The sequence below is a fragment of the Rhyacophila brunnea genome, unplaced genomic scaffold, assembly GCF_057557595.1.
Source record: "Rhyacophila brunnea isolate RB1 unplaced genomic scaffold, BYU_Rbru_1.0 scaffold_17, whole genome shotgun sequence".
NCBI lineage: Eukaryota > Metazoa > Arthropoda > Insecta > Trichoptera > Rhyacophilidae > Rhyacophila > Rhyacophila brunnea.
In genome coordinates this window covers 27,937,500-27,952,170 of record NW_028232827.1, presented here as the reverse complement: position 1 = coordinate 27,952,170, position 14,671 = coordinate 27,937,500, and the positions used below count along the sequence as shown (strand labels likewise).

The 14,671-nt window shown below is 31.6% G+C and overlaps 1 protein-coding gene across 4 annotated transcripts in view; it reads left to right on the top strand.

Moving 5' to 3' along the window:
• chas (chascon) overlaps positions 1-14,671 on the top strand; it is a 445,618-nt gene that overhangs the window by 364,150 nt on the left and 66,797 nt on the right. The window lies entirely within an intron of this gene.

Genomic DNA, 14,671 nt, shown 5'->3' with positions numbered 1-14,671 from the left:
AGTTATTAGCTTAATAATGGATACTAACTGGTGAGTTTAAGGACTTGAAGACCCAAAGCACTGACTGATTTTAAAACCCTCCATCATAAAAAATAAAATGAAATTCATAAAGACTGACTACTAATAAATGTACCTAGTAAAAATATCAATGTACCTAAACCTTTCTTAAAATTACGTCCTGTAACCAAAAATAATTATTATTTATGATGACAGTGATAAGACATACTTAATAATATCAATAGTTTACTTATGTACAAGTACGTATATATATAAGGGGTATGATATATTGCGTAGTATAATAAATACTATGATATAGGCCACTTTGATGTTAGTAGCAGGGATTTGTTATGCTTTGAGAAATAATTTATACAGAATTTGTGAGAAATATGCGCCCTTTTAAGATTTTGTTATAATTTAACAATCGTGTAACTGGTTTGAACTGTTTCAAGGACCCTTTTTAAATCTCTGACGAATCGATTACGTCATCTACGTCAAAGAAAATTTCCACCGTGGACAAACCATATTATTATGAATAATGACATGGCTCTCTTTAACAAACTAGCTGATGGACATCTGTACCTACAATAAAATAAAAATGAACTCGACTAGCATTGCAATAAGTGTGATTATTGAAAATTTTCTTTTATATCTTTGAATAAGAATTTATACGGGATCGTATATCCTGGCATAAGTAAGCACATCTAGCATAATAATATGTCGACATTATTTATATTTATATGAAGGAGGGAACCTTAGAATTCTGTCGAAGTGAGCTTAGTCACTTTACTCGTGTATGTATTTCTTTTTATAAATTACAGCAGTTTTGACATTCTCATAAACAACAAGAAGTGGAGAATTTCTATACCCGGTGTTGTACACGATATTAATTCAGCATTATTACATAGTTTAGTTAGAGATAAAAAAATACCTGATTCTATCAAACACCAACAATTAAAATTCTTCTCTCAAAAAGTATTTTTTCTCTCTTAAAATCCACCGAAAGTGAACGTCTTACGTGAAGATCAAAGTTGGCATGTCAGTACCGAAATGAATAGTAGCATTTTCACATAAACAATACATAATTAGTAGTAGTAAAGATTCTTTGGAAAATTGCTGTCTAATAATTCCGTGATGTAATTGATTGTTTCATTGTACTTGAAATGCGTTCAAACACCTTGCAGGTATTCATTGTTTATAGTGAATTCACTATGAATACTTTGATTATTTAATGCAACAATTTAAGTTGAGAAACACAACGTGTGAAATTGAATTTTAAGAAAAAGTTCATGTGTAAAATCTGTTTTTTAAAACATAATGTTTTAAAGTAAAATCGGTTATCTTCGTATGCTTTGATTTCGAAATATTCATGAAAATCGGAAAGGACTGCAAATTATTTGCTCTAACTAACTGTGGTGCTAGTATTGAATTAATTAATACTAATATGTATGTATATGAGCTCTTGTAAATTCTACAGACCCTCACGATGGCTGAGAGGTAACGTGTCGGCTAAAAATATCATGAGTCCCGTGTTCAAAGCACATGTTGTTTTTTAATGTGTGTTTGGAGTCAAAGTATTAACTTATTTAGTTAAGCAAATAGCTAGCATCCATTTCTCGTAGAAACAAAAATCTGTTTATACAACCTCTACTCTTTAAAAGCCCATGATATTATGTTCCTCTTAGGATCGAATACGGTGAATTCTCCATAACTATTTTTAATAGTCTATAAACGATTAAAAGAAGACAAGTCAAACAAAAATATTCAAATTAGGAACGTATATATAAAAATAATAATTATAATATTCTCACAAACAAACGGGTTTATAGAATGCAATGTTATGTATAGTAGGGCAGTCGTTGATGACATGTCACAAAGTTTGAGCTGTGTAGCCGTAACATAGACATCAGTCATCGTCCCTCAGTTTAAATCTTTTTAAATAGGCTTGCATTGCTCCGTAGCCTGTTAGTATATATGTGAGTTCGTGTGATACTTGTATGTTCCTAGAAAAGGAACGATGGACTCTCAGGACTCTATGTAGACAGCATTAGGATGAAATTGACCTCCACAAACCTTACAAAATACTAAACAACAAAACAACACATGGACACTACACAAATATTTAATTCTGGCCATAAAGAAAATTAAAAATATAAATGGAGGAACATAATTAACTACATATCAATGCAAATTAATAATGTGTACGAAAAAGCATGGGCATGGTTATATATATATATATAAATGAAATGTACAAATACAATAAAAAAACCAATCATAATATTGTGTTTTTTGTTAATATTGGATCAATCCATTGCTAGATGAAAGCATCTCCGAGCTAATTTCATTTTTCTTTCACTGTAGTACGTCTAATTTTGCTACATTTTCTATGACAAGATGATTGTATATTAACAACAATAAGTTTTGTTTAGATGAATACTTAAAATCAATTGGAAAACCGATTATTAAAATATTTGCGTGTTCCTGCAAGAAAATTACAATAGAACCTTATACTTACATCTCTAAATTACATAAAAAACACGATAGCATTATAATATATTTGTCCAGATAATTGTTAGGTTTATATGTTCAGTTCTCACATAAATTCGAATATGTAAAAAACATTTCGTTAGGCGAAAATTCTCACATTTATTTTCTATGGTGAAATCTTCTGTTGGAATATTCGCATATCACATTACAAATCGTTCAGAAACAAATTTCAATGGCACCCGAACAATTGCGAGCTCTTTAAAAGTTAAATTTACACTCGGTTGAATGATTGTGTAAAAAAATATTAGTTTATGCGTAAGTTATTATTATTAAACATTTCTCCGGTAAAATTATTATGAGAGCTATTTGAATAAGCGATTAAAGTTATGTGTCCATTATTCAAAGGTGGTGAATTAATTGAAAAGTTATGTTTTTCTCTCAGAATTGAATCAAAATTACACATATTATGTGTGTTGATTCAGAGAAAGCCTTGCGTAGGCTTCTAATAATACAATGTAACTATACTATACCTATTTCGTAACTATCCAAATTTAACTGTCGTTTTCATTTAAAAGTCACACTACGTAAAGTATGACCCCTGTCAAATATTTTGGAATATACCTAGAAAGAATCATGACATTTTCTATTTAGTCATTTAATAGAAATTCAACAATGATTTTAGTACAGCTAAATTGATATTTATAGAATAATTACCATTCTCTGTATTGGCAGCGCATAATAAAAAAGATAATAACGGATTTTGTTGAAGTCATCCTTTCAGGATAATATTTTGGATTTCAATCCAAACTAACGCTTATCCTATCATGAATACGGCATTGTTATAGATTTTGGATGTTTAAAGGGATCTTTTGTCAATCTTTTTTCTTATCATGCCATCCCTTAGCGGGGATCGTCCACCATCAGGGCGATATTTGCCATATCATCTGCTACCCGGAACGGTTCAGTGGAAGTTCTTCAAATTCAAATTCAACTTTTTTTTTTAAATATAGTGAAAATTACAAATTATTAATTTGAGATTTTCACAATATGACATTTAAAAACAAAGACATGTTATTAAAACAGTATTATATAAAAGTTATTAAACAGTAGAAAAGTGTAAATACAAAAAATTATATATTAGATACAAGGAAGTACACCAAATGTGCTAAAGAGATCCTATTTTAGGAATTTTTAAAACAATGCCCACCTATAATACTCATCCTCACACAGGTAGAATATGTCAATATCCGAAGTGATTTGGTAGAACAGAGTTATTGCCTTCTCTATTGGCATTGCCAATGGTAGGTTAGTTGTGCACCTAGGGAGAACAAACAACTGATGCTTCCAATTTCTAATATAGTTATCAGGGACACACATGTCAATACTATCACGAATGGCAGAGTTCTCATTTTCACCTCGTATAAGTCGGAAAAAATACATGGCCAAATATAAATATCGTCTAATGTTTAAGCTATAATGTGTAAGCATACCTAAGAGGAACCCAGTTGGATAAAGTATATTCTTAAATCACGGGTCACGACATATGGCATGTCGTCCTCTGCTGAGCTTTTTGATTTTTTCTTGGATGACAAGTTAGAGAATTCTGTATTTTTGTCCACTTATAATGTGACCGAGGTACTGTGGTTTTCTGGTTCTAATACTACGTATAACCTCTCAGTTTTCTCTCAATATTTTATGGTATTGAGGTATTAACACTAAACCAAGAGATGTCACGGAGAGTGTGGAGATTTAATTATAATTAGAAGCTTAGGATTTTTTTTTAAATATATTTACACTATAATAAAAATTCTACATTCTCATATTAATATAATATTTGGTCGACACAAATATGTAAATAGAAGCCTCACTTAATAATGATATATCAATAAAAATAATAATTGGGGTATCAAATCTGTAGCATCATTGTAAAAAATGCACTCAGCTTCAAATAAAGAATAATTTTAACCATAAAGAAACTCCAAAATTTTCAGTTTTCCCTTATATTAAAACATAATATGGCCATCTGTTTAATTTTCGTTCGTTCAAGTGAAAATGGTTTCAATACAAGATAATTATTGGTATATATATTATATGCGAAATCCAATACTTTAATATTCGATAGTGATTTTATCTATCGCTTCAAGTAATTTTGTATGAAAAATGCGCTATCGGGAGTATGACCTTAATCTTTTAGAACAAAAAATATAACTATCAGAATAAGAGTTTAATCTTGAAATACTTTACGTGAATTGTTAGTTAATTTATCGCTGGAGAGATTACATATGAATGTATCCCTTGCTCCATCTAATTACATGAACTTAATCTCAACAACATGTTCTCTCGTAAAATTTTACGGCCCGTTATTGCCTCTAGCGTGGTGGGCTGGCTGGGCTTACCAATACAAACAATTCGGCCCAAGAAATAATATTTTCTCTACTTAGTTTTTTTTTAAATATAAATTACCCTAATTTATGGAATCTTCATATCCCTTGGTGCAAGAGATGCGCCTAAAATTATCTCACCACTAGGACACATATGACAGACTCGACAAACCATGACTTATTTCGTATTTCGAAAAAACAAATTCAAATTTATTCAAATTTATTGATTTTTACATATTATAGTAAAATGTACAAATTACAGTTATACATAACAATATTTATACAATAAAAAGAAATCTGAAGAGTTATTAGAAACTTCAAGTGTAATAATCCGAAGCGATTTTGATGAATACAGTTATTGTCCTCCCAATTGGCATTACAAATGGCAAGTTAGTTCTACACTTTGAAAGAACAAACAACTGATAACTAATTTATCATGACAACTTCATCTCTAATCCCCCATGCCATAGAAAAGATTTTTTTTATAACCATGTTCGATCCTAGAAAATCATGAGTATCCATATTTTGGAAGTTGTATTAACAGATTTTTCTTTTTACGAGAAATGGGTGTTATCCACTTACTTAATCTACTAAGTCCATACTATGAGTCCATACATATAAATTTTCCAGACATGGGATTTAAACCCGGAACCTTAAACATTTAAACCAATGTGTCACCGTTCGGCTAAGTGCAAAAATAAATTAATAAGATATACCAGCACGTCATATCAGGCCTAGGCTGAGGTTTCAATTGCCAATGGTATTATTTGAATAATGCACTCTTTGTTATCTCAATTCATATTTTTGAGGTATTCTCAATAATAATGATACACACATCATAAAGGTATCAATACAATCTATACTCACATACTCTCAACACTGGTTTTACTGATTGTAAAATTATATTTATTATTAAAATTTTCTCTTTCCGTAAACGACTTGTTTTGGTATAATATTTTAATATTAAAACCAAGTAGAAACTTTCAATGGTATGCCTATTCTAGATTGATGAAAGGGTTATTGACTTCTCCAAGCATACACCTGAGGGCTGATGACAGTCATGCTTTAATTATATCAATTATTTAGAATATCAAAAATATTATGTAATGTGATTTTTTACTCAAATTAGTTTATATAAAAATGTGAGATAAGAAATACATATTACACGCCAGTATTTTTCAACATGCAACTGACCTGAGTGTAATAAAAGCTATTAGATATTTTTTCAAGTGATACTTTCAATTCAGAAAAATTTTGATACTTATTTTAAGTAGATGGTTTGTTGTGTACATGTATATTATCTTTAACCACACAGAATATATTTAAAAATGTTTTTATGTTATCTAAATAAAAAAAATATATTTAATGCTTGCATGATATAGCATTATAATTTATTTTCTTATACACTAGGTACCTTGAATGTCATTAGGTATTATTTTAATAGATAACTTAAAATTGTCTTTGAGTTTTATTCAACAATTTGAACGTAATTAATCACAGAACAGATTAATAAATATAATTTTGATAGGCTATATTCCAAAACACTACATTTTGACGCAGGGTTTTTGAATGTATGAATGAATTTGAAGTATCTTACGAAAATGAGCCACACATTATACACGTATAATAGTTTGTGTTACAATCTTCAAATACACCAATATTGAATGAACGTCAGTGCACAAACTGAAAGCAGTTGTCAGAATGAAAAACGAGCCTATTCTTGTCACGTGTTTAAGTTTATCCCATATCCATCCAGACTCGAGATGGGTTGTCTGTTACTCCACACCCGTTAGGTTTTTCAGTTCCCATTAGTTCCCTGTACTCAATATTAAAAAAATAATACTATCGAACGAGGGTAGGTGCTATTTAAATTCTAATTGACTTTGGTTTTGTAATAATCCATTTGCATCACTTTTGAAACCCTTGTTTTGCCTGTCGGAATCTGAATACACCATGCACACTCACCAAAGGTATATTATGAATGCAAATGGTCGCAAAGAACTACTCAATTGGAATAGTACAAAACTTAAATCTATTAGTGCCTATTCAATATTATTGTATTAGGTAAAAGTTTTTGCTTGCCCAGTATTTGCCGTATAATATGTACACATATTTAAATTTATTTAACGAATGTTAACACACTTAAATTACTTCTTTACTACCCCCTACGTTTCCGTATCCGTTATGTGGCCATTATCCCGACGACATGAATATTAGACACCTTTAAAATGTGTACCGAGATTACTCCAGGAGCAACTTCCCAAGACCTTAGTTGGATTGCAGTATATTGTTAACCTTAGTACTATTTATTATTTTCTGGTAAATTCTTGATAAGAAGAGGCTGTACTACTCAGATTAAGATGCCAAAAGCTTTCTAAAAGCTGAAAAAACTTACTCTTTCTTTTCAACTCACATTTGGAGACCAACAAACTTAACTATCCTAACAAATTTATTATTTCTTACAATGGTGCTAAATCGCACACCAAATCTTGGCTTATTTTATACTTAGTCCTCTGCTGCAGGCTCTCCTTCAGTTGTTCACCAGCAGAAGATATTTAGCATCCAATCCCACACTATTTTATCAGCCTAATCTTGGTTATCCAACAACTATTTTCCGTATGTCATACATCAAGTATCTTATCTGGGATTATCAAGTAATTTATCCATTTCAAGTGTCTTCTTCATTTCAATTTTGAAGTATTTTTATATGTATGGAGAGTCGCAGATCCTTTTAGAGATTATAGAGTTCATCATTATACTGAGTTCTTCAGATTCTTAAATTTCGTGAGTCGCAAAATATTCCTTTCGAACCTAAATGTAACAACTCGGTAATCGCCATCGATAAATCCCGGATTTACCTCTCTCAAACACCACAATATAGATTATACGCGATGGTTCAATGTTATAGTTTGAATATGAACATTTATGTATCTTAGAATTTTTAAAAGGGCGATCAAAGGGAAAATTAGTTATATATGGAGTTATTCATTCAGTAAATTCGATGGAATCTTTATTGTTTTATATTATATTCGATTGAAATTCTAATGTATTTAAGTTGTGTACTATTCCAAAGTAAATACCTAATGGCAATAAATATAACCAATTCTTACTTACTACCTATTTCTACTTAAATAAATTAATATGATAAAGTAGGTAACAATTTTATCACCTACTTATTAAGTCAAAGATCACAATAAAAATATAACAAACAAATTATGAATAGTTTAAGTATCTGTAAAAAAATTCTATCACTAATAACACAATCAATAGGGGTAATCTTTGATCACTTTTCTACATTACTATACAAATATTATATTTAACTACTTTTTTCTAAGACATTGTATTTACTCGAAACACTTTACAGAAAATAAATGTATTATTTCATACGATTGCGGTCAAACAAGGCAATACAAAAACAATATTTTATTCTATGCAGACTTTTCTAATACAACATTGCAATGCAATTTCAAGCCTACTTTGTCCACACATTATATATATATCATGTGCATTATGATCTAGTTCACAATGTAATTCTGTGGTTATTTGCATTACCATAAATGCAGTTTGTTAAACCGCGATTTGAAACACTCGGTGTAGTAAGCTATCTACTCATCGATACGACTAGTATGTAGGAAAATATAATACGAGGGTGCCACAAAGAAATATGCAGACCCGGTATATTGCAAATATTAACTAAGCTATCGCCAAATTTATTGTAAATCTTTATCTATAAAATATCATTAGCAAACAGTAGAGCAGCGATTTAATTCCCAACACTATTTAATTTAGATTGGGTATGTTGTGCTACACCTGTATACACACATTGTATGACACCCACAGTGGCCGCGTGGCTTAAGCGTTGGACTATCACGCTGTGGGTCTCAAGTTCGAATCCTGGGTCTGGCAAGTACACATATTGTTTTTCAATTTGTGTGTGAGTCAGGGTATGGACCTAATAGGTTGAGCAAGTGGCTGACATCCATTTCTCGTAAAAAACAAAAATCTGTTAATACAAACCTCTACCCTGTGGAGGCCCATATGATCCTATTAGGATCGGACATGGTCGAAAAAAAAATGTTGTGCTACTAGAGACATCTAATGACAAAATTACAAAACAGCCAACAATAAAAAATATACATCAAAAGTGTAGATTAATCTATCTCAAAAAATTGAAACAAAAATACTGTTATACAGAATAGGACGTGTAGTTTGAAAACTTCCAAAATATTATTGAACATTTATTTCGTTGAACGCTTTTAGTATGATTATCTATATAATTTAAAAGTATTTTAATAATTTCTTTTGGTATACGGAATATTTTTTGATAATGCAGATTGCACCAAAGTAAAAATGCTCATAGATCGATTATGATTCTGAAACGTTAAAAAATACATAACATATAAATATATTTTTTTATTCGGCATACATTTAAATACCTATATATTTATGTGTATGAAATTTAATGGTGTACAAAATTGTCTGGCGGAAAGAGATAAACAAATAGGTAGGTACTAAAAGGGTTACCTCTATCTATATTTCAAATCCGTGTTTAAGTCTTTGAATTATTGTGCTAAAATATCCACTTTAATATTAAGATTTGTAAATAATTGTATTAGTATGTTAATGGTATCGTCTTTGTATTTTTAAATCAATTAAATCAAAAATGACGCACGGATTGATCCAAAATCATTTTTTTCATTGATTCTATTGTCCGATGTTGACTCTATTTCTTAGTTTCCCGAAGATGTTATTTTAACAGTTTTAATTTATGAAATACCCAGTTACTCAGTTTATACTTTAGATAAAAACACATAACATGTGAATTTTACAGAGACGGAATAATTTTCTCAATGGCACACAGTGTGGTAATGATAGTCTCGCAATGTTAATATTTTCCAAATTTCCGCATATTAATATTATGATGTAATGGTCGTCATCTATCTTGCTCTAATCAGTAGAGTGGCAGTCTGGGCCGTCGTTAAAAACCCTTACACTTGACGGTTCATATCCCGGGATAATTAACTCTTGGAATACGACATAGCATATTTATCACTTTTATATTAATTTTGGAGTTAAGCGATATGTTCGAATAGCCCTGCTGATCCGTCTCTGCCAAGCAATCACTATTACCAGCTAGTCTATTACGCAATGCTTGGTAGTTGTTCGCTTACAGATTACGTGCACGTGTTATCAAGACCATCTCTCAGTCAAAGGATCGATGCGTTGCGTAAGAAAGCATCGACCAGGAACGTTTTCGTATATTTCACTTCACTTTATAATTGCAGGCCGGTGCATTGTAAAAGAACCACGGGCGTAGCTGCAAGAAATGCAAAAATATGGACGTTAATTAAAACTAACTAAGTAATAATGTTTCACAACCTTATTTCTACCAAGCCCCACTTCAACGCTTCAGAAATCTCCATGCTTCCCATAAAAATTTTATAGCTACCTAATTAATTCTATAAAAAAATGAATTGCTTCAAATAAAAAATGCACATAAGCAATACTATTTTTAATTTAACTTTCGTTAGTAAATATGTATATTATGTTACATGTACAACTCGGAGAAAATTAGTGCGATCCTTGTGCTATGCTTCGTCTTCAAATGATTTTCAAAATGACCTTATTGCCCCCCGGTGGAAAAGACTGACATACATAGTTGACAAATAATAAATAACATGGCAGTATCGCTTTAGACGATCGAATGTGCTACCTATTTTTATATTCAGATTTTCCGTAAATTAAAAAAATAGAAATATAAATACAAAAGAATGAAAACCGCACAATATAAATTTAATAATGACTGATTTATGTATCAGTAGTGTATTTAAATAAAATCATATCTAGCTTCTTCCCCGTCGGGACCTCATGATTTCTACAAAGCTTTGCTCCAGTTTTCTGGGAGTTCACTGTCTCTAACATTAGGGAAAGAATATTTAAGTTGACGACTGCATACATAAAAAAAATGTCAAACTAGTAGTCACCCAGACAGTAACAAGATATGAGGTTCGACTTCCATTTATTTTAAGGTTCTTGCCTATTATGTCAAACATACATCTCTTCATATCACGTAGCAGAGTTATTTACAAGGAATGGGCTTAAGCATCGGCTCTGGGCTAAGCACGTATTATAAAAAATACATACCTAACTATTATGAATTATGTCACACAGGTTTCGAACTGCCATTCGTCTATAATGGGTGCTAGTATAAAACATAAATTTAATATTTACTTACTGTAATTATTCACCTTTAAATATTGCAACAAATTACTTATCTACGCCACTGTATATAGTAAATGCACCATTCAAAAAGGCACATCCGTTATCATTATTTTTTGATCTAAGAAGAAAATCTCAGCGGCTTACCTTTGTGATTAATGTAGGTACCTACTACATGCAGGTAAGTACGGTTTGGGTTTGAAAATAAACCACGTATCCAAAGGCAACGCACTAGACTTTCTAATTTTTTTGCGGTCTGTGTAAATAAGTATTGATTATTTTGCCAATTATATATATTTATTGCAGAAAAAAACATCCAACTTACATACATCGAGGTCAGAATCTAACTAAAAATATAAATACAACACTTCATTATATGTGTGCATCATGTTAAAAGATCCAAAGTGTACATCATAAATATCGTATAGATTAATAATTATTATCATCCCCTGAATAACTCCAACAAGTTACACTTAGTAAGTTATCATTTTTGGTGACTCTTACTCATGGCCCCCACATCCTGAAGCGGGCCCCCAGGCTAGGATCTTTGGCGGGCTCCCCTACCTATCGCTAAAGATAATGGCAGCGTGACGCTCTGCAGTAGCGTTTTCCAAATGGTATACGCGGTAAAATTATTGTGTATATTTTGTGTTCTTTTTTGTAAATTTTAATACACATAATTTTAAATAAAGACTAATGAAGGAAAATAGCGCCGCATTTATTTAAAAATACAAAAAGGCGATTAAAAATACACATAATACAATTGATTTTACCTCACGGAAACAAGAGATTCCACGGAATATCATTTGGAGATTTGGGGAACACTACTGTAGATTATCATACTGCTCTTAATTTTAGTGATAGGTATCCCGCCAAACATCCTGGCCTGGGGGTCCGCTTCGGGATCGGGTGGCCCCAGGAAACTCAGAAATAATGGGAACTGAAATACCCAACGGGTAAGGCGATAGCAGGTAACCGTCTCGAGTAAGGAAGAATCCGGGCTAAATTTACACACGTGTTAAGAATACGTTGTACGTCGAATACTGAAATCTGCTCTTGGTTTATGCATTTACGCTCATTCAATGTTGGTGTATTACACACACTATTGCATGTCCATAATGCGTGCTTCATTTTCGTAGGGCACTCACACATTCAAAAACCCTGTTTCAACGTGCGGCGTATTGAATATAGCCTATCAGTATTCTATTTATTATCTGTTCTGTGGGTTCCCCCCACACGACTATATCATACGTATATTTAATTCGGAACATCTCAGAAACATATTATCTGTATTTAAAGAGATATCGGTACGGAGTGGGATTCGAACCTGCTTCCATTGAATTTCGGAGAAAATATTGTTGATTCATAAATAATAACACATCGTACAGAAGAATTTAACAATCACCTTGATTAAAAATGGAAGCGTTTGAATATAATATTATTTTCATCCAGTATTAATTACGTCAGAAGCGTAAAGATTTTTTTAAATTCTACTTGCGTAATAATTCATGATGCTATGGTTGACATCTTTTTGTCAGTTAATATTCCATGAACTTGCATTAATCGTGTTGTGTTGCATTTTGGGATATAAATATTATATAGGTGGGCACTCAAGTGTATAATGTGTGTACACGCGGTCGTGTGCAAGGTCGGGCTCGTCAGTGCTTGAACACCGTGTATAATGATTCATTTATAAAAAAATAAAATAAATAATATTTGATTGACACAATTTAATTATTATTTAGATTAAAATTAAAATTATTCACTAGATTGACTTGGCAAATAATCTTTGTGAACAGTAAAATACAGACGATTTTGCTGAATTGGGCCACCGCTAAATTGGACCAGCGGGCCTATTCTATACACAAGGCTGCTAAACAGGGTAGGAAAGTATCGAATTATTAACACTTATTGTAACAATTACAGTTTTGTAGTTATAATTGTTACAATATGTGCTGTGTTTTAACAGCACCTCTCTTGACTGTGATAAATTTTAGACCGAGATAGACAGTTCAGTGGGTCTATTCTATACTTATCGACCGTTAAAGTGATAAAATGATAAATATTATCACACTTAGGGTAGGTTTGTATCAAATTATTAGCACTTATTGTAACAATTACAATAAGTTGGTTGAAATTGTTGCAATAAGCGCTACATTTTAACAGCGCCTCTCTTGCTGCTGTTAAAATATAGCACTTATTGCAACAATTACAACCAACGAATTGTAATTGTTACAATACGTGCTAATACTTTGATATAAACATACCTTAACTTTGATAGTATCTATCACTTTATCACTTTAGCGGTAGATAAGTATAGAATATACGCACAGATGGCTAACTTATTGTATTTGATACAATAAGTGTTAATAATTCGATACTTTCCTACCCTATTCAGCTGCCGTAGCGGTCCGAAAGCAGGCGTGTGTATAGAATAGACTCGCAGAACCATATTTGAGCTAAATCTCAAAGAACGGAAACTAAACCAAAGAACTAACAGTAAGTGGAAAACGTAATTTTGTAGGGAGTTTTTGCGTAGATGACATTTACAATGCTGATGAAACTGAATTCTATTATCGCACAATGAGGAAAATAATGACATGTGAAGTTTTTTTTCTTTTTTTTTTCAATTGTGTTCTATTATGATTCTCTATAATTCTTTAATTCTCCCCGATGTCAGGATATATTTAATTCCCTCAGCGTCATTTAAAGTTTAAACGAAGTTGGTCATTTGCTAGTCGCAGTATAATGAACTTTTTATTAAAACTTAAAACCCTTAACTGCATAGTATCGCAAATTTGCGACATTTCAAACTATTTCGATATAGCCAAGGCCATATGTGTAAATTATCAAATAATATCCTTTTTCGATGCCTAGAAAACTGTTTTACCATAAACATTCTACTTTACCGATTTTGTTTGGACATTTCAAGAAATAAAGCATTTCTGCATTATAGTCTCTGCATTTCTGCTTTGACAGTTGACGAATTCGTATGTACGCAAAAATCCGCATTTGTAAATAAATAAAAAAAATATACAGAAGATTGAAATTGGTTGAATAAAAATATCTACACATCAAATAAGGTGTGTACATTAGTTTTTTATAATTGTTTTCATTTGGTTTTGTATTTTGTCATACTGAAATGTAAGATTTCCAAATGTCGTAAATCTGCGACACCACGCAGTAACATACAAAATTTAATGAAATTTTCGAAAAATATTTTTTTTATTATTTTTCCTTCATTCACAAGGCATTTTGACACCAAGAAAAAATAAAAATTTTCAAAAAAAAAATCATGCAGTAAAGGGTTAAACAAATGTTACGAACACCCTTAAGAATAAACTCTGTTACCACTATGTTACAGTGTCAATAACCAATGAAATCCATTGTTTAAATTACATTTTTCCCGCTTGTATGCTCGTCGTGAATAATATTCATATGAGTATTATAATAATGACGTCGAGTCTAGTGTTTGACACCTGCACCCATGGAATGCAGGTAGACTGCGCATGCGTCCAGGGTGCAACATATTACCTATAGCGCGCAAGAACGGCGGATGCACCTCATATGTGACGCGCATCGCAATG